A 22513-nucleotide genomic window follows, 5' to 3' on the forward strand; every position below is an offset into this window, starting at 1 on the left:
GTCCATCATACTGCTCTTTTCCTCCCCCTTTCTCGGCTGGTCCCTAGAGGGCATTGATCGGCACATTTTCTTCACATGGCCCTTTTTCCCGCAAGCATGGCATTTTTCATTTAAGAAACGACAGTTCCGTGACAGATGTTCCCCGCCACACCTGTAACAGGCATACTGACCAGACTTCCCTTGTGATTTATGCTCCACGACCACTTTATGCACTGGCAGTGGGGTAGCACTCCTGCTCCCCACCCCTTCGATGGTTCTTGGTTGTAAATCACGAATGTCTTTATTCGCCGTCTCGATGGCCTGTGCCAACTTCAAGGCCTTTTCAAACGACAACTCAGGCTCCGCTAACAATCTGCGTTGTATGTGGTCATCTGCAATGCCACATACGAGCCTATCTCGTAGCATTTCTGTCAGTCTGTCCCCATAATTACAGTGTTGCGCCAGTTCCCTCAGCACTGCGACATACTCCGTTACCGTTTCATTGGCCATTCTAGTCCTTGAATTTAACTTGAACCTTTGGACTATTGCACTCGGCTTGGGGTTATAATGTGACTGAAGCAAGCTCGTCAACTCCGTGAACGATTTATCCCCCGGTTTATCAGGACTCAATAAGTTCCTCATCAGACTGTACGTCTTGCTGCCCACCGAGCTCAGCAATATGGCTCGCTTCTGGCCCGCATCCATTATCTGGTTTGCTTCAAAAAAATGTTCCAACACTTCACAATACTCCTCCCAGGTCTGGGTCTGACATTCGTTTGCAACCAGCGACCCCAACATGGAACCAGACATAACTCCGGCAGGCCCAGTCTCTTCGTCGTCCGACATTAACTGCACCCCGCCGTTTTCACTCGCAGCGGACTCGGAGGCATCCCATCCTCATCGCCAATATGTTATATCCTGGGAAATAAGGAGACCACACGGTTCTGGAGTTGTAAGGCCTTTCTTTATTAAGCCTCCAGGTGCGCACCCATGCTACATGTTCACAACTTCTCCATAGCCGTACATACACCGGAAACAACAAGTTACCAGAGAATACAGAACCAACACTACATGTTGCTAATTCCCCATAGCGCCCCTACAGTACAATAACAACATTACTTGCCCGATACTACAACCCTAAGCTATTTAATTCTCTTAAGTACTTTCACTTTTCTTCTGTATGCCCTATGGGTGGGATCCCTTTGTTAGAGGTGGGGTAACTGGTGACAAGAGACCATTAAACTAGGCAGATGTTCTTCCAAGTTGGTCTTTTTATGCTGGAACTCCTGTTAAAAAAATGTTTCTCTGATGAAGTTATTACTGCTAAAAAGGATCCTTGGCTCGACAGGCATTGCAGGCAGTTAATCCTGCCTGGTATGCAAAATCCTTTACATATGGGTATTCCCTGTAAAATTGTTCCTGATTGTGACATAGAACGGGCTTCTCCTCCTGTAGATTCCCAAGCCCAACTTTCTGATTGTAAGGAAAACTTCAGTTTTTATCTTTATGTGGTGGAGGCTTGTTTTAATCAAACCTTTGCCAGGATAAATGAAGAATTTTATGGGAATAAATAGATGTTTTATAGTATTTTTGCTTGTTGTATGCGATAGTTATTAAAGTAAACAGATGCCTTTTTTCTTCATCTTCTTTTTCTTTCTTTTTTTGGTGTTAAGAAATGTAGGCATTACAATACAAAAAGAGAAAACATACTGGACAAAAGCATGTTTATGATAGTATGTTGTAATCTTGGGGTTTTGAGCTGAGCATTAGTGTGTAAAAGTACACAGATCATAACATGTAGAGCTGATATGATTGTTTTTACTTTTGCATAGGTGAATGTCTAGATAAAGATCCTTGGCTTAGTCTAATGATTTAAGTGAAATATGAAAACACTGAATATAATTAAAAGTTTTCCTTTACCAATAAATGTTTCAGCTTGTCTTTCAGGCTGTGGCAGAGGACTACATTTTTCTATTTTCTCTTATGTTTCCATGGAGGCATGCTGATAATAGGACAATAAAATACAGAACACTGGTTTCTTCAAGGCTAAAAGTTAATGATTTCTGAAAGTATTCAAGTAGTTTTCACAACTGGGTGAATAAAGATAAAAAAATGAACGGACATTAGTAAGTAGAAGCATAGGCATTAACATACATCTTAGCATGGATAACCTCAACTTCGGGTATTTAATTAAGGATGTCTATTAGCAGCTGTCTGTCTGGCACAAATGTTCCTATTAGGAGGGTTAAACATCATTATTTGGAGATATACATACTTATCTGTAAGTTAATAGATTATGGTGTTGTTCTTGAGTTGTGTTTCTTTTTTTGTTTGATGGATTTATTAAAACAAAAAGTCAGATAAAATGTGACATAGGTTCCAATGTTGATAAGACAAACTGTGTAAAGTATTAAACTGCCAAACATTACTATGGGCATATATCACAAAAGCATTGTAGGGAAAGGAGTTGCAAAATTTAAAACATTTACTGGTTTCACCTATCACTAGGTAGCCTAGAAACTATCCTCAAAGGACTACCTTTGTTAGGAGACAGTCTTCTCATACCTCTCCACCACAGGCTAAAGGACGGAGGCAATCTAGGAAACATTCCACTCCTAGACCTCCTTTCTCCGGTAATAACACTCCCTTTCAGAGTCAGCCTGACCAGGACAGATCCTCTCAACTGGGACTTAAACCCACTACCTTGCCTCACCCTTTTGCTACCCTCCTGGCAGAAGATCACCTCAGAGGCCTGGGTCCCTTCCAAATTCAAAAATGTTATTTTATGACTTGGTGGGCTCTACCCCCCTTTCAGGAGTACTCCAGCCTCACTCAAGCCAGCTCTATCTTTTCCCCTCTATTCTGGATCAACCTCAAGCCCAGGGCATCATAGAAAGGGTCCCACCACAACAGCTAAACAAGGGATTTTACTCAAGAATGTTTTTGGTCCCAAGAAAAGATGGCCCATGGAGACCAATTTTAGATTTGTCCATACTCAACCTTTGTCTCAAAGTTCCCAACTACAGAATGCTCACCTTGCTGCTGCAGTTGCCCTTATCCCTCACCAGGCCTTTATGGTATCCCTGGATCTGAAGGACACCTACTTTCACATTCCTATTCACCCCTGCTACAGGAAATTCCTACATTTCTCAGTAGGTTCTTTGCATTTTCAGTTTTCTGCATTATCTTGTGGGCTCTCCATAGCCCCCAGGGTGTTCACAAAGTGTGTAGCACCAGTGATTGCCCACTGCAGAGCACAGGGCATTCAAATATATCTAGACAACCTGTTAATACTTCACCAGGACCTTCACACCCTGAAACATCACCTACTCTTGGTGACCAGAACCCTGGCAGACCTAGGGTTCACTGTGAACCATGAGAAGTCCCACCTGACCCCTGCAAAAGACCTAGTCTTTCTAGTGTGCAGGGTAAGAACTGACAAGATGGCAGCCTTCATCCCCTGCCAGAAGGTAAAAGATCTCACTCTTTACCTTCAGAAGCTTCTCACTCTTCAAACACTTTCAGCCAGAGAATTCCTGAGAGTCCTGGGACACATGGCATCCTTGATACCAATGCTCAATCTGGCAAGGCTGGATATGAGGAAGATCCAGTGGGTACTAAAGACTCGTTGGAATCAACATTGTCATCCTCTGGATATCTCCCTCTCCTTACTACCATGCCTGAAGAAAGAGTTGGAAAGGTGGATTACAGCCATCAGTCTCAACTAGGGCATGCCCTTGCAGTTGCCTCCACCCTCACAGCAAATCTTCACAGATGCTTCAGACCTGTGTTGGGGGTCAGTTTTACAACACCAGCAAAAACTAAGCAAAATACAGGGAGAATGGTCTCTGCTAAGGCAAAGGGATCACATCAACATCAAAGAGATAAAGGCCCTTTTCTTAGCACTACAGGTCTTCCAACCAGCCCTCTTATGAGGCACCGTGAAAGTAGTCGCAGACAGTATAACTGTCTTGTGTATTATTTTCCAATGTACAATAACTGAGCCAGATTTAAGAGAAGTTATATTTTACAGTAATATGACCGTTTAATTGAGAACTTTGGTACACATCCAATAACTATTTCAGATCATACACCAATAATTACGAAGATAAAAATGCAGTGTAATGAAGTAAAGATGGGACACTAGTGCTTTCACACCTACCTGTTAAAAAGATAGGAATTTAAGGAATTGTTAGTGGAAGTTATCAGTGAGTTATTAGGGAAGATAGAAAGTAGTAGTTACAGCTAGGGAGTAGGATAAAATGAAAGTGGAGTTTAAAAATAGGGTAGAAATAAAAGAAAAAGAGATCTGGATGAGAAGTAATAAGAATTATTTAGATGGGCTTACAAAGGTTAAAGTATTACAAAATAAGTTGAATCTCGCAGAACAACAGGAGGCGTGATTGCAGAGTGTTAAAGAGAAAATAAGGGAGTATCTGGATAATGTGCCTGAGTTTAGAAAGATTGCTGTTAAGCAGCTGTTTTTTTTATAACTCCTGAGCACAAAAACATTTAGCACAACAGTTTAGTCAGCAGAAAGTAGAAGGGGTTGTTGCCAAACTTAGGGAGCCTATAGCAAGAAAAATAACCAGAGATCCTGTAGAAGTATTAGAGATGTTTTGGAAACAGAGTAATAGATTCATAGATTGTTACTAGGCCAATGACTAATAACCCAGGGGTCTTTCTAAGCTTAACCAAGTTTTCCATAAAGAATAATGATGCCCTGTCTCCAAGTAGGACATTGAGGGCCAAGCACTTATAAGCTACCTTGGTCCATAAGGGACATGGGTGCCAGGCTCAGTGTAAATTTCCTATTCCACATCCACTGGTCTAGGTTACGCGTAAACTGGGTAGAATATGAACTCCACTTCACATGGATGGGAAACCTGTTCCATAGGAGTGGTAGTCTCTGGGAAACATATTTTATGAAAATGTGTATAAAGCAGAGAAGTGGGGAAATCAAGAAAAAGCACACATGGAAATGTTTTTGGAAGACTTAAATATGCCAAGGTTAGAGGTAGAAAAGGCTCAACAACTAACAGTTAAGATTGGAAGAGATAAAAATGGCGGTGTATAACCAATCTACAGGAAAGTCTCTAGGAATAGATGGTATTGCAATGGAAGTTTGGAAGTTGGGAGAGAAGAAACTGATAAAGACCTGGAAGATTTTTAACAGCATTTTAAAAGGAGGGGAGGCACTGACATCTTAAAAAAAAATTGTGGTGGCTGTAGTACCTAAAGACAGAAAAGACCCATGTGATCTAGCTTAATATAGGCTCATTTCAATTTCAAATCATAATTATGAAGTGTTTAGATCTATAATGGATAAAAGAATGACAGAGGTGTAGCTAAACTTAATAGATATGGACCAGTGTGGTTATTATGAGGAGAGGCAAACATTTGACAACATTAATAGAGCAATAATCTAGAGGGAAGCAGAATGTAGGAAAATACTGCTGTCATTGGTGGATCTTGATGCAGAGAAAGCATTTGACAGAGTAAGCTGAGATTTCATAAGTATGGGAATGAAAACATTTGCATTTCTTGATACAATAGTAAGGTTAATTAGAAGGATGTGTTAGGGATTAGAGCCAAAAATCAAAGTGGAGGGGTTCCTCTCTGATCAATTGTGTCTGAACAGAGAAACCAGGTAGGGGTGTTCTCTTTCCCCTTTGTTTGTATTATATTTAGAACCATTGGCAAAATAAATAAATAAAAATAAGGGACTCAGAAATTCAAGGATATAAATGGTATGGTGTTCAAGAAAAGTTGGCTTTATTTGCAGATATTATTTTGTACCTGATGGAATTAGGAAAAGGGGCATGTCAGTGGTGTGGAATATTGAGACATTTCTGGATTTTTTCAAGATATAAAATTAATGTAGATAAAGTAAAAGCTGTAGCGTAAACTATGTACCCACACATGAATTGGTCCAGCAATGCCCACATGTATGGGCGACATGATAAAATGAAGTATTTAGGAGTATGGATTGAAAAGGATTCAGTTATGTTAGCAAAGGATATATGGGAAGAGTCTAAAATGAAAATACAAAAACTGAAAAACTGGAAGCTCTTGCCTCTGGATATGGATAGGAAGATATAAGCAGTAAAATATTTTTAGTCTTTTTAGTTTTATGTACAGGTATGGCATATTTTTATCAGCCAAAGAAGAAGTTGTTGGTCGTAATTAAAGTGATGAAAGATTTTATATGAGAGGGGGAATTATATGAGAGGGGGAAGAGGGCAAGGGCCAAGTGGGATAAGTCGATCCTCCCGATAGAACAAGGAGGTTTAGGATTACTTGATTTGAAGGGATATTTTAGAGCTACATAGGTAAGGCCCTTATGCATACCTTGAGCAGAAAGCTACAATTCAAAGTGGAAATGGAAGGGGATGATGATGAAGTGGGGAGTAATTCAACAAATAAGGAAAGAATTTAATTTTTGGTGCAGATCTTTAAGGAAAATAACAACAGTCATACATAATGTTATATTCATAAAGTAGCAGAAAGTATACCAAAAACTAAACCAACATGATAATGAAGGATGACATTCTGCCGATAGGGATGACCGCAGTTAGGGCACAAAATATTGAGAAGAGGGGCTGAAATTTATTGGAGGAAGCTGGCAAAGGAACCAAGATATTGGGAATAAATACTTAGTAAAAGAAAGGTAATAGAATGGGAAGAGGCCAAGGAAACATTTGGATTACAAGCTAATAAATGTCTTCCCTATCAGGGATTGATATCATAGTATAGACAAAGAGAAAGGATACGGGAATCCTAAATGAAAGACCTGCACTGGTTGAGTTTTTAACTGAATCTACAACAGAACCTACTGTTAAATGTATAATTAGTAGGGCATATAAAATATTGCACAATAATTATAGGAATCAATCAGAAAAAAGTCAGAAAAGATTGGGAAGAGAAATTAGATATGCAATTCACAAAGAAAGAATGGGAGGACATATGTTTGGCTCCCAAATGTGCAGCAAAGTCTAGAAGATTTAGGATTTCTGTATGGAAGTGTTTGTATAGATACTTTTATAACCCAAGCAGACTTCAAAGAACTTTTTCCTCAATATGTGGCAAATGTTGGAGGTGTGACGGGGAAGAAAGAGGAAACTGGAAAAATATGTTTTGGGAGTGCAATGAGTTGGCAGACTTTAAAATTTCCCTACAAAGTACTTTGCCATGAAAACTGGGCAAGCAAACGAGTATAAGTAAGGAATTTGTTTTTTGATCTGGTATACAGGATCTGAATTTTCTAGACATAGTAAGGCATTTTTTAGATTAATTCTCGTGGTTGCCAAAAAAAGCGATTACTAAAAAATGCAAATCAAAATCTAAACTAACTATACTTGAAGTAGTGAATATTCTAACAGAGGTAAAAGAAAAGAAAGTGGAGTTTTTAGAAAAGGGTAGGAGTAAATTGCATAGAGAAATGGAAATTGTGGGAACAATACATGTAGAAACATGTTTTGGAGGAGGAATTGAGGTTTAAGAGAAAGCAGGAATTGAATAATTTATGCAATGTTACTTAGATTACAGGATAAGTAAAACTGTATGTGATGTATAATGTTTGTAAATGTAAACTTGTTAATATGGTTTGATTACTTTTATATAAATGTAAGTTTGACTATGTCACAAGTGATAATTCAATAAAGGTTTAAAAAAAATAGTAATAGGTATTAAAAGTAGCGTGGGAGGGTTACAGATGGCACTGGATACCAAAACCTCCTTTAAGGGGAATACCTCCTCATCCTTCAAACTAAACAGAATTTTTTCCTCAGGTTCTTCAGCCTTTACACAATTAGTAAATCATAGAACCAGTGCCTTTGAGTCAAAGCGGCAAAGGTTTTTATTACGGAATGTTCCTGCCACCAAAGAAAGGGGCTTTTTGCCCCTAGTAGGAAATCTTTAATTTCTAAATATGTACATGTGTGCATGAAAGTTCCGAAGTTCAAAATGCTGACCTTACAGAAAATATTACCTGTCATTCCTCATGAGTTACTTGGTAACTCAAGACCTAAGAGATGTCTACTACCATATTGTCATACTGAGTCACATTATCAGTTCTCTGCATTATCTTTTGGTTTATATACAGCTTCAGTGCTATTCACAAAACATATGGTCCCAGTCATAGTTTATTGCAGACTAAATCGCATTTGCATATTTTCTCGTGATTGCGTTTTTGGGATGCCTTGTAGATGTTTCTCTTTGAATGGCCCTTTCAGCAGAAAACAGTGTGGTTATTCAGCTGGAATTTTTCCTGAATTTCTCCAGTCAGGCTCAGACTTTTGCAAGGGAATTTGTTCAGGATCAAATGGTTCTTGGCTTCTATGATTCTCATGATACCTCTTGCAAGATTACACATGAGAAAGATACAATGGTTTAAAAAAAACATGGACCCAGCATTTGCATTTTCTCATTCACTGAATTATGAGGTTCCAGTTTTGGACTTCATAAAAAGTTAACTGCATTGGTGGAGACAGCATATTGAAATAAACCCATGTCTCTCCTTCTCTCCTGAGATCCCAAACCAGTCTGCCACAACATGTGTGTCAGATTTTGCTTGGGGAACAGCTCTGAGAGGGGTAAATGTGTAAGGCATGTGGAATCCTTCAGACAGACCAATGCATATAAACCGAAAGGAGATATTGGCTGTGATCCAGGCCTTCAAGTCACTCCATCACCTTTGGGTCTCTGGACATGTTCAAGTGATTACGGACAGTACCTCAGTCATGTAGGATATTAACAAGCACAGAGGTACAAGGTTTACCTCCTATGCAGATTGTCAGTAGTTGTCTTGGGAGTCAGCTCTTCAGCATTTCTTAACCCTCTAAGCATCTTACATTCCATTAGATTAAAACATAGTGACAAACAAGCTGATCAGGACAGACCTTTATGAATGGAAATCTGGAATCAATCCAGTTGTAGGGAACAACTCCTCAAATAGATCTGTTCACTTACTTTCACAACAGTCAACTAAACAAGTTTTTTTCCGAGGGCTCCTTGAAACCAAACCTGGAAGATAGATGCGTTTTCATTCCTTTGGAAGGGAATATATCTTTATGCGTTTCCACCTTCTCCTTTGATATCCAGGATAATTCTGAAGATTAAAAAGAATACCACAAAAATAACTGTCATGGCACCTTTTTGGCCTAGACAACATGGTTTCTCCCTTCTTATGGAATTGGCCGTGGACAAATATGAGAAGCTTCCTCACAAACTGGACCAGTTCTTGCAAGATGGGGAGTTTGATGCACCTCAGTATCAACTGACTGCATGGATGATACAATTTTAACACCTTTTAGACACTTATTTCATGAGGACATGCAGCAGGTACTAAAGAAGGCAATAAGGCCTACTGCTATAAAATCCTGTGTTGGTAAGTTGAAGCAATTTTCTAGTTTGTGCCTAACCAGTAATCAGGAGCCCATCAGGGATTTTGTACCACTAGTCCTCAAATATTTATGAAAGTTACTTCTGGCCTCGCCTATTCTTCTATAAAGGTTCATCTCGCAGTCATTTCAGCATGTCTGCCCGTCGGTCCTCCTCTTTCTTCTCTCTTGTGAAACATTTTCTTATACCTGAAAACTCCTTGAAAAGAGTTTGCTCCTCACTGGAATTTGAACTGTGTGTTGGAGAAATTGACTGTCACCTTTTGAACCTGCCTATTAAGCTAATTTAAGGTTCTTGACTTGGAAAACTGGGTTCCTATTACCAGATCGAAAGACCGTAATCACGAATACGAAAAGAGCGACATGGATTGTGCGAAAGACGGAAACGCCAAACAGCCATAATAGTGAAAATTGAAATGTCGAAGTGTAATGGTTGGCATGTCTGCGGTATAGCTCCGTAAGGTAAGTATGCGATAGATAGGACTTTGGGGTTAGGATCAAGGTTAAGGTAAGTGAATAGATAGGTAATGTATGTAAGATATAGTGTAGTGTTAGAAGTAGGGATTTATTTAACTGTGTGTATGTGTATTATTTATTTTTTCTGGGTGTATGTCTGTAGGGGAAGTGTACGGTAGTTACGGACCTTAGGGTTAGGGGACGGGTTAAGGATAGTGCATACATAGTTTAGTATGGATTTACTGTAGTATTGGAAGTAGGGTTTTGTTAAATGTATGTATGTGTTAGTTATGTATGTGGGGTTTAGTGTAGGGTTAGAAGTAGGGTGTTGGTGCTTTACTTTAGGTTAGAAGTAGGGTTTACTTAGTGTATGTATGTATGTGGTTTATTTATTTTGTTTGGGTAGGTAATATGTAGCGGGTGGTGGGGTTGGCCTACTACGACAGTTCATTATTTTATTTTTCACTGTTTAGTGCATTCAGGATTTTCGCGGTTCGCGTTATAGGTGTCGACATTTAGGTATTCACGTAAAGGGTTTTTCGATTTAGTAATATAAATCTGGAAAACTGTACTCCTCATTGTTCTGACATCTGCAAGAAGAGTAGCTCTGAGTTGCAAGCTTTCATGGTGGATGAACCCTATCTTATTTCCCTAGAGATGGGGTATCTTTAAGAACAAATCCCTAATTCATGCCCAAAGTTGTTTCAGAGTTTGCTTTGAATCTAGCCGTAAATCTTCCAGTTTTCTACTCAGAATCTAAAAAACAGGGAGAAGAGATTCTGCATCCTTTGGACGTGCATAAGCAGCTCAGGAACCGTCTTCACAGTACTAAGCACTTTAGAAAAGCTGATCATCTATTTATTTCTTATTAAACGGCAAATAAGTGTCACCCTGGGTCTATAAAGACAGTTTCTAGGAGCTTGTGCTCTGCTATTGCTTTTTATTCCTACCATGGCAAATCCATTCCAGTCAGTATCAAGGCACATTCCACTAGAGCCTTGGAGTCTTTGATGGCATTGTGAAAAAGAGAAAGAGTCTAGAAGCATTCTAGTAGCAGCAACATGGTCCTCTGTATATACCTTTGCAGATCATTACAGACTGGATTCCTTTTCTAGGTCCAGGAAAAACTTTGCTAGGACCATTCTCCAGGGGATCCTGAATCCATATCCATCTTCCTCAGATAGACGGGCTTTCCTATTCAACCCATTTAGCCTATAGCAGTGAGAATAATGGAGCATGTGGTTCAATTGTGCAAGTTGCACTTAGCCATAGCAGTGGATGTTCAAATTCTTCACTGCTGCAGCAGCCGAACCTGCACTCAGTTCTCCTTTACGGTTGTACTGTTGTATATAGTTGTAGTTGGGATATAAAGTAGGTTTGTTTGTTTCTACTCTGTGCTTTATTCATTTTATTTGGTTATTTTATTATTAGTCTCTTCTCTCACTGTATGGGCAAGAAAGTCCTGAAGAAAGTCTTACTCAAGTTACCTCCTTAGGATTGGCTAGTCAGAGTGAAGGTGTGTGTGTGTGTGTGTGTGTGTGTGTGTGTGTGTGTGTGTGTGTGTGTGTGTGTGTATATGTGGGGGGGGGGGGGCTGAACCTGAAAAAGGTCTGCTTGTATCAACATTCTACTACCCTGGGTGTCAAATGTAAGTAAATCTCTTTTCTCCACCCACCCTCACTCCATATGTCCTGGTATGTGTACCATTCTATCCCCTAGATTCTGTTTGGGATGCTTCTTCACTCACTTTTTATGCCATTCTCTGGATCTTTTTTTTAAATATTTTTGTCTATTGCTTAATGGTGTCATTGATACTCATGCTGCTTCATGGGCCATACCTATTGTGTTTTGTCTTCCTCTCTTCAGCGGCACTAACACTTTCTGATGCTGTCTTGACTTGCACTCTAGCCTGTTGACACCTTTCTGTATATCCTGTTTACCAAGAACACAACTTCCATTTACTTCTGACTTGCTCTTCCAGACTTTTTTTTTTTTGCAATTTTGCAGTCCCACTTCTTTTTCATTTTACTCATCCATTTAAATCCATTCATTTGACTGCATCATAAAACTCCAAGTTGAAAAGTCTTCAAAACCACCTTTACTTCTGCACCCTCAAAATTAACCACATATAAGGTTGCTTTGCAGTCTGTACACTGATGTTTCATTCCATGTTGTTATCCACCATTATTACACCAGTGTTGTGATTGCATCTTCCTCGGAATTCTCTTGCTCCTGCTAGCAGGAACAGGAGAGTTCCCCAGTACCTTGTCCAGATAATCTCAGGTCTTTGTAAATGGCACTTTAAATGTCATATCCGTCACTGCTGCAGTAGCCTTAGCTATATGGGTTATATTCTGCTAAGGATATAACAGGTGGCCAGCTTCCAAAGCTTCAGGGCACCTTCCAGGCATCCAATTCTTTAGGCAGTTCGAGCTGAGCTGCTTAAAGATGGGTTTGGGTGCCAAACCCTATAGAGCAGTCCTGCTGCTGAAAAGAGTGCTCCTCTGTGCGGTTTCAGAGCTCAACAGTAGGCTTGTCGTGTTCCATTCCCTTGGCAGATTAGTTTCCTTTGGGGAAAACCTTCCATATATAAAGTTTATTGTTTAAATATACTTTCCTGGTTAGGCAAGTCATTTCTATTGTAGAAGTTTGTGTTTTAATGAACTGTCATGAGACTCAACAGTACTTTTAAATAGGAGCAGACTTTTTTCCTGTTAGTTTAAAAGTTGTTAAAATACTTTAAAACCATTTTACTCAGGAAAAAATCTGATTATTTTACTTTGTGAGGCGGGCAATGTGTATTAATGTAAATTTTACTGAGTTCCTTGGAAAAAAAATTACTTTTTAAAAAAAATGTTACTGACTTGCACTGCTTGTTTCCTTGGGAAAGATGAACTATTTTCAGCTTGACCATGGAGCAAACTACTGGTACTGTGGTTGATCGTTATTCTAGCCCTAAAAAGAAAAAGTTTAACTGGCTGTGCCACCACAGCAGGCTAGCAATTTGCCTGAGCCACAGGTGGATGACTCTGCTGTGCAAAGTTGGTTTCTCAGACTACTCTTCTTTTACTCCAGATCCCTTTGGTGTAGCACCTACAGACACTATGGATTAGGGGGTGTAGTCTTGTCCTTTGCAGCTATTGGGATCTCCATATTGGGCAAGGGAGAGGGAGTAGGGAAGTCTTCCCTGTTCTTCCCTGTTTAGTCAGTATGTTGTGTCCATCCCTGAGGCAGCTGCTGCTGCCATTAACCCTGTTGGCCCCATTTTTCCTGTCAAAAATAAACTAAAAACTAAGTGTATCTGCTCCTGCTCATTAGGTCTAGTTCAGGGTCTAATTCAGGCTAATTCCGGCTTCTTATAAGGTGGTTTCTGGTAAAAGAAAAAGGGATTCCTCTTTTCCTGAAGAGATTCAAGATGTCTGAATGTGGACAGAAAAATGACAGGACTGATGAAGTGTTTTCTCCGCAGATTTCTGATTCAGATTCAGAGGAGAACATGGTATCTGATTCCCCTGTAAGGGTTTCTCATTCTCTGAGACTGTTTCTAGAATGTGCCAGTGTTTTCAGTGGGAGAACACTGAGGTAACTCAGTCCCTCTGAAAATACTATGAGCTGTTGCAAATGGAATTTCCAGAAGCTTCTGCATCCCTCCTGTACTGTCAGCACTAGAGAATGTGTGTTACTGCCTGCAGTTTCACTGACAGTCAGCCTTCTGCCCCTAAAAAGGCAGCTAGATGAAAGTTCCTCAGTCTTTCAAGTTTTTATCGACTGATCCCTAAGCTGAACCAGCAGCTGTAACTTTAGATAATCGCATGGTTGCTAAACATTTAGTTAATTCCAATCCTTCACTTACTGACAGTGATGGTAAAATAACTAATAAGTATGGGAAAAACAATTTTGAATTGTCAACTTGCGGGTTAGTTTATTCAAAATGAGACAGTGTGAGGAATGTTTTTTTTCTGAAGTTTCCTCTTGTGGGGAAAAATTTGCTTTAAATTATTTTCTTTCATTTCACAGGAAACAACTCTTTCTTTACATTGTTTGCATGACTGTTGATAAATCCTTAAGGGCTATGGCCACTGGTACTGTTTTGTAGAGGTCTGCCCAGCTGACGTCTCAAAATCTCCCAAAAGATGCTTAAAATGAGATTTTAAATTCTGCTTTGGACAGAGGGTTAGTTTTTGAACCCTCAGCTGCAGAGATTATCAGAAATGCGATTAGAGTGCTGATTCAGGTAATTTCTCAGATTTTTCAGCCCTTTTTTTCAAAATTTTGCAAGGAATTCTGTACCCCCTCATCCAATTTTGGCAAGAGACAAAATAAACAGTCTCCACAAAATGCTGGTAAACAGATATTTAAGAAATAATGGGAGGCTGTTCCAAAAAAGATGGGAACCACCCCCGCCAAAAAAAAAAAAAGAAAAGAAAAACAAAGTACAGCCTAACAAGTTAGAATGACTGTTTAAGGGACCATGCCCCCCCCCCCCCCCCCCCCATCCTTGCAGTCCCTTTTCCCTTCCAGAAAGCCTTAATCTCCATTCTTCTCTTTGGTAACTGATAGTTCAGACAAGTTGATTCTGAAGATCATTCATCATGGTTACAGATGGCAGTACAAGGAAATTCCTTCCTTTCAGGGAGGAATTCCTCATCCACCAGACCAGACTCTTCTGTTCTCCCTGTACTTCAACATATGTTATTTCAGGGAGCAATAGATTCAGTTCCTTCTTACCAGTTTGGGAAAGGTTTTCATTCAAAGATGTTTTTGATGCCAAAGAAGATGCTTGGAAACTAGGTCTGGATCTTTCTTTCCTAAACAAATTTGTGATAATCTGTTACCTTTTCTTCCTTGTTTGTTTTCCAGAAACACTAGATTTAAAAGATGCTTATCGCATCCCTATTCATCCAGATTTCAGATGTTTCTTAAGGATTTGTGTATCTAGATCACATTATCAGTTCTTTGCCTTACCCTTTGGACTATCCACTGCACCACAGTGTCTTGCTCCAGATGTTCACCGTGTTTCACTGTTGCAGTCATTACAATTGGGTTATCCTGCTGGCAGGCTACCCGCAGTCGGCCCGAGTTCCAAAGTCTAGGTCCAGCATCGGTTGCTGTCACCTCCTCCCTGACGTCAGTGCACCAGGGGTATAAAAGATGCAGCTGATGCCATTTTCTTCAGTCTTTCTTGCCGCACGGTACCCGAAGCAAAAGTAGTTCAGAAGTGCCGGTTGGCCAACTCCTGAGATTTTCAAATTCGGATTTCAAATCCGAAGTCTTCATTAAAGCTAAGTACCCCGTTGGGGAAACTGTTTTCTTCCACCAGACCGATGTCAGAAAAAGTTAATAATTGTATTTCTTATGGGAAGCAAATACCTCATAAGGATTTTCATTCTTACTGTATTCCTTGCCTAGGCCCTGACCACGATGTTGCTAGTTGTCGGTTTTGTGCTAAATTTAACCAACCCACTATTAAGCATCGGTACGATTTTGCATTTAATTACTTTGGCAGAAGATTCAATTATATAATGCCGTCGGAACAGCTGACGACCAGAGTTTATAAAAAGCGCAAAGAAAAAGAAAAGCATCCGAGGTCCAAAACCGACGACGAGGCTTCTGTTAAGCCTGTCACCGGTTCTCAGTGAGGTGCTTTTGCAGCCCCTGACGCCCTCTACCTCAGAGCCACAGGCTGCTTCCAACTCCCACGTGGAGCAGACTAGGCCGCTGGAAACTCAAGGTATTGGACACTCGGTAACTATTCCCTCAGATGGGTCCGGAGCTGCTGAGCAGGCATCGGCTTCTGAGGGTGTTTTCAGGCCTACACAGTTATATGTCAAACCATCTTCAGCTTCAAAGGCAAAGACTAAAGCAGTTCGAAAGACAAAGAAACAAGTGCAGCATTCTCCTGGACAGGCCTCCATGCCTAAAAAACAGATGCTTAAAATGGCTGAAGACCTAATTACTTTGATCAGGGGTTCCCATCCCCCTCTTGATAAGAGGCCTATGCAAGAGATAGAATATGAATCTTCAGATCAGGTTTCCATTTCCTCTGATTCTTCTTCTGAACAGGAATATTCCCTATGATGATTCTGATGTTGAAGAATCTATCCCTTCAGCCTCTCCTCCTGAGGATTATTCTTTTGGGGAGACCCTGCATACTATGAGGGAGCATTTCCACTGGGAGAGACAAGATTACTCTGAATCCAAGAAAAGGCTCAGATACTTCCTTTTATTACCTCAGCACAGTCCCCTTGCTATTCCTCCTGTTTTAGACATTGTAGATGATGTATTTTCAGAGTCCAGTCTGTCTCCTGACTCTTTACCACCAGCTCCTGTTAAGCCAGACAGATACTACAGGGTTCCTGATTCACATAAATTTCTTTACAAAAACCCTGCTGCTGACCCAGAAACTATTTTCTCAGGGTCCCAAGGGGGTCAAGGCTTCCACTGCAAAAAACCCTATCCCCGCTGATAGGGATTCAAGGGCCCTGGACAGATGGCGGAAAAATATTTATACTTCTGCTACCTTGGCTGTAAGAGCTTTAAATTGTCAGTTTCATATGTTTAAATATCTGCAATATCTAATGTCACAGCTTAAACAGAAAATGTTGACAAATTCAGAATGCACAGAAAACAAAGAAATGCAGGATTTATTGCATGCAGCTGAACAAGTGGGAAAACATACTTTGCAATGTGGTTTTGATTCTCTAGAGGCCTCCTGCAGGGCCGCAGTTACAGGTTCTGTCATTAGGAGGCATGCTTGGTTAAAAGAACAGAATCTGCCCGATCATGTTAAAGCAAAACTCTTAGATGCTCCATTACAACATGATACCTTGTTTGGTGTTAAAGCATGTTAAAGAAAATGGAGGACAAAGCTAAATCTATGCAAACAGTGAAGGATTTTTTACAGGTACAGCCTCCCAGATTTAGCTGGAACTGGCCTACAAAGAATTGGTCCTTTCCTGTGTCAGACAGGCCGCAAAGAGGCAGATACAGACGCCCCAGAGGCAGAACACAACCCCAAGGCTCATACAGGTCTAAACAATGGGGTGCTTCTACCTCCAAAAGCGGAGAGGAAAAATCACAGCCATACAGAAAACAGTCTCAATGACTTTCCCCTGCCAGCACCAAGCACTTATCTTCTGGCAGCTCCTTTGGGGGGGAAACTAGCACTTTTTTCACAAAATTGGCATATGATCACCCAGGACAAATGGGTCTTGAATATCGCATCTCAAGGGTACAGGTTCCACTTTCACACCCTGCCAAGGCCAAACGGTATGCCAGACCTGCCACGCAATCAATGGGCAGAGGCACAAAAACAAGTTTCATCCCTCATGGACATGAGAGCCATTCAGCAAGTACCACAGCAAGAACAGGGACAAGGATTTTACTCAAGGCTGTTCTTGGTACCCAGAAAGGACAAAGCCTGGAGACCAATACTGGACCTGTCTATTCTAAGCACATTCCTGGATATTCCAAAATTCAAAATGTTAACTCTGCAACAGCTTCTGCCCATGCTAGCCAAGAAGGCTTGGCTTGTGACTTTAGACCTAAAAGAGACATACCTGCATGTCCCAGTCAGGCAACCATGCAGGAGATACCTCAGATTTATAGCTGGCTCAATGCACTACCAATTCTCTGCACTGCCCTTTGGCTTATCTACTGCGCCCAGGGTCTTCACAAAATGCCTGACACCAGTAATTGCATTTTGCAGACAAAAAGGAATACAAATATATCCTTACTTGGATGACTGCCTTATTCAAGCAGAAAACAAGGACATTCTACTATAGCATCTGGCATTTGTAAAAAGATTACTAACAGGTCTAGGGTACACAGTAAATGAAAAGAAATCAAAACTAGTACCCTCTCAAGAAATAATATTCCTGGGTGCAAGCTTAAATACAACTGCCTAGATGGCTTATCTCACGCCAGACAAACACAGACAACTGACTACTTATTTCAGAATGTTGGCAACAAAGACCCAGTTATCTGCAAAAAAATTCTGCAGGCTTTGGGCTTCATGGCATCCTGCATACTGCTAATTCCATATGCAAGACTGCATATTAGGAAACTTCAATGGTATCTAAAAAGAGTTTGGACTCAACATTGCCACAGCCTGGAAACAATAATCACCCTCATTCCCTGCCTGCAACAGGAGTTTCGATGGTGGGCAAAAGCCTGTCACCTCAACATGGGACAGCCATTCACCTTACCCACAGCCAGGCAGACATTGACAAGAGATGCATCAGATTATGCCTGGGGGGCCCATATGGCAGGAAGATGTATTCAGGGTACATGGTCCGCAAGTCAAATGCATCTATATATCAATCAAAAAGAGATGCTAGCTGTTCAGAATGCCCTGACAGCCTTCAAGGGTCTACTTCATCCAGGACAACTTCTGATAAAGACGGACAATACTACAGTCATGTGGTACATAAACAAGCAGGGGGGGCACGCATTCCTACCCCCTCTGCTGACTAGCCATGAACTTGTGGGACACAGCACTGACTTACTAAGTACATCTGCAAGCACAATTCCTGCCAGGAAGGATAAATACTCTGGCAGACAAACTAAGCAGAAACCTAATGGATCCCCACGAGTGGAAATTGGATCCACAAGTCTTCAGTATGATAACAAAGAACTGGGGATGCCCGGACATAGACCTATTTGCCTCTCCTCACAACTGCCAACTACAGAGATTCTGCACAAGGACATATCACAAGCAAGCATGGAAAGTGGATGCTCTATCTTTCAGCTGGAAAAACCTAACAGTATATGCCTTTTTGCCTCTGCCTCTCCTCCCCAAGGTACTCCTCAAGGCCAGACAAGAAAAGCCAAAAATGATACTGGTTGCCCCAGACTGGCCCCGCCAGCACTGGTACCCAGTCCTAAAGAGCTTGTCTCAATGCCCTGCTTGGACATTACCTCAGATTCCTCATTTACTGACCCAACAAGACAGTCAGATACTGCACAGCCAACTCAGGACCTTAAACCTGGCAGCATGGCGGATAATGTAGCCATTTAAGACACACCTCTCTCTAAAGCAGTGATGAATGTTATTTTGGAGGCCAGGAGGCCTAACACCAGTAAATCTTATGCAGAAAAATGGAAGAGATTCTGTGCTTGGAACCAGGCACAAGGTATTGACACGACTGTTCCAAATATTCTTGAGATTTTGCAATACTTAACTTTCCTTTTCATCACTTAAAATTCATGCCTCTGCCATTTCAGCTCATTACAATACAGAACCACCTATTTTTTCTCATCCATTACTAAGGCAGTACCTCAGAGGGGCCAAAAACATAAGACCTCCAAGGAGAGCACCAATACCTTCATGGGACCTCAACTAAGACTTGGAAAAACTCACACTGCCTCCGTTTGAGCCAGCCTCTGCAGCTGATATAAAATTCTTATCCTGGAAAACAGTTCTACTCCTAGCAATAACCAATAATGAGTCTCAGAGTTGCAGGCAGTCATGGTTGTGGAACCTTTTATCATTTTCCATCCTGACAGGGTCTCTCTAAGGTCAAACCCTACATTTATACCTAAGGTAATGTTTAGTGTGGCCCTTAACCAAACAATTTATTTGCCTACCTTTTACCCAAACCCACAGAATAAGGGTGAGATACTCCTGCATTCTTTGGACATTCACAGGCAGCTACGCTTCTACTTGGTCAGAACCAAAGCTTTCAGAAAGACTGAACAACTTCTAGTGGCATATGCTGCAGGATCACAAGGAAAGCCTATCTCCAAACAGACTATTTCAAAGTGGATAGGTGTCAGAAGAAAAAATTCAAACGAGTCGCATTTGCCTCAGGTGATGAATTTTCCTTTATTAGCAGCTAACCAGATTACACAGCATGTTGGCCAAGATGTCTGGTCTGGACTGATCTGATCTCCTCTGATCTGATCAACTTGTTTACTGACATCAACTTTTATACTGCAAGCAAAACAACTTTTTGTTACATTTCTGACCGTTGACAGTTGGCTATGAAAAACATATAGGAAAAACATGTTTATCACATATTACCTCGAACCCACAGCTAGTACAGAATGTTCAAGAAGTACAGAATATTCAAATCAACAACGGTAGCTCAAATTTTCCAGGACACACAGCCTGCCCTAGTAAATTAACTCTTACTCGGCCGTGCGTCCTTATCCCAGGCTTCACTGAGCTATAATCAAATCTCTTTATTCCGAAATGCAGAAAACAGATATCATTCAGGTTCATAAGCAATGCTGCATTTTGTTCACAGATGAGGCCCATCTTTGATTGGCATATCCCAACAAATAACATGTTCACTTTGCAAGAACAGGAAAAAGACAAATAACAGTATGTTTTTAAAACTTTTTCTCTTAACATTTCCCCCCTGAAAACACTTTTATTTGTCTTTTATTTCAGCAATATATGGTAAAAACTAAGTTTTTTCTTTGTATACATTACTTCATTGGCAAGACAAATTTTTAAACTTCAAAAACATTTGCAAAGAGTCACATTTCAATGTATTCACTTTCACCAGTCTGCTGCAATTGCTGGTACATCGTCTTCGTAACAGCAGTATCAACCAGTCTTTGTAGAAGGCCTCTGATACAGGGTATACAACAACAACCACATACCACCACGATAGCCACAGCGACTCCAACGGACACCAGGAAACTGCTGATGAGATGACTCCATTTTCCAAACCACGCTTGTAGAAAGTCTGTAAAGGGATTATTTACCCCAGAGTTCTCTGCCAATTCTTCGGATAACATCTCCAAACCTTTCAAAGCTCGAGTGATACTTCCATCAGGCGCAGTGTTGTAATATGTACAACAGAAAGTCCCAAACATCTTGCAAACTCCTCCTTCTTTGGCTAGGAGCATATCCATCGCAATTCGATTCTGCCATGCCACCTGCGAAGTGGCCTCCAGTTGTTCAGCAATTCCTTTCAATGCATCTTTGGTATAGTTCACAAAATGCTGCTGGTTATAGTAAATGTAGTTGATCCAGTACACATTCTTATTAGGTTGAATCCAGACAAAGATGGATGCAAAACCAGCTGCTGTTTGGTTTATTGCTTTGTATTCATCAGGTACGCCTCTTGGTACGCCAATGCTATCGATGTAGACACCATTATCGAAAGATTGCTTCGGTGCCTCTCTTTTACTCCTACTCAACCACTTCGGCTTCATTTCAAGTTCTCTTACGAAACTGCTTGCTGGAACTGGGAAAATGTAGAATGGCAGAATTAACTTTACAAGTGCACAAGTTCCCTTCCAGGGAATCGTAAGCCTTGATCTGAGTTTGTCGTCTCCACATAACCACCATACGTCTGCTAAACTATGTGTTTGGTTCTCCAGAAATGGATTCCCATTGCCATTCACAGTAACATTGCAATAGTTCTGTCCCATATTGCCATAATTTTTCCCTGTGCCATCTCTGGAAATGCACATATACGAACCTGGATAGGAAATCGCTGCAGGCAGTTTCTCAACTTTGCTTATGACTGGAAAACGCTGAGTTTCATCTTTGCATTTATCTTCAGTTTTGTTGAAGAATAATTTCAACAGACACATTAGGTTACCTTCACCTTGTGTCAATCGGACTTGCTAATTGCTGTTTACCTTCAGCACAAGAAATACAGTTCTCACGATGTGCTTCTCGGGTGCTGTATCTAACCCAAGATAACCATTCATTATGGTGTACGAATCCCGTCTCGAGTAACAATTGTTCTTCTTTTGTGAAGGCAAAATCTGCTTTATTTGTAGCATTCTTAAGGCTTTGTACTTTAAGTTGGAGGGTCCCCAAAGGATCAGTTCTAGTTGGAAGAGGCACTCCGATTCCATAAACTCCTGAATCACTTTCTTGTGGTGACACAATGGTTATAGTAACTACTCCGGTACCTTGTAAATGCGCAATTTTTATTCTTTGTTACCTGCTTTTATCTTTCTCTGGTATCACTGCACCACTTGTTTCCCATCCATTCACATCTGTTGACCACCAAACACTTGACCAGGACGTACAGTCTCTATTGCACAAGTATTTTGCACGAGTCAAGAAATTATTATTGTTCCATTTAGAACAGTCCAAAATTCCTTCACAAAGTTTCACCTTAAACACAGTAGTAACACCTGTTTGCGCTTGCAGCACCACCATTCCTTTTTCTCTTGCAACTGTTCCTTCTCGTATGGACATATTTACTTTCGCCACCAAAATCATCATCATGTGACAGTTCAAGTGTCAGTTGAACATGGCCATCCTCCCTAAGGACTACTTCATGCTGTTGGTTTCTTCACTGGATTTGAGACGAACTAACCCCTATTGGGCTAATCCCCCTTTGTAGCCAGACTTTGCGCTCAGAGGTCCGGTGGAGTTTGACCAATATCAATGGCAGAAGGAAGAGCCTTGAGTTTTTTTACAGTGGGTGATATGAATCCACAAAGTCCTCTCAGCGATCTTTACAGCCGTAGGTGTCGAGATAAGTACTTGGTATGGGCCTTCCCACCTGGGGGATGACCAATTCTTTCTCTTCACAATTCGGATCCACACCCAGTCCCCGGGTGCCACACTTAACAAGGTTTCATTTCTGGAATCTGCAAAGGAGTCATTGGTTACAAGAGATTTGACATTTAGCAGCTTCTTCATATAATCTGCTAGGTCCTCACCCCCCTCACGTTCTGCTGGCAACAATCCTTGCCAC

General features: G+C 40.8%; 1 protein-coding gene across 4 annotated transcripts in view; it reads left to right on the top strand.

Annotated features, from left to right (window-relative positions):
- MYO1B (myosin IB) overlaps positions 1-22513 on the top strand; it is a 2891345-nt gene that overhangs the window by 706730 nt on the left and 2162102 nt on the right. The window lies entirely within an intron of this gene.

Source organism: Protopterus annectens, chromosome 6.part0 (assembly GCF_019279795.1).
Source record: "Protopterus annectens isolate FY-2018-M chromosome 6.part0, PAN1.0, whole genome shotgun sequence".
Taxonomy (NCBI): Eukaryota; Metazoa; Chordata; order Ceratodontiformes; family Protopteridae; genus Protopterus; species Protopterus annectens.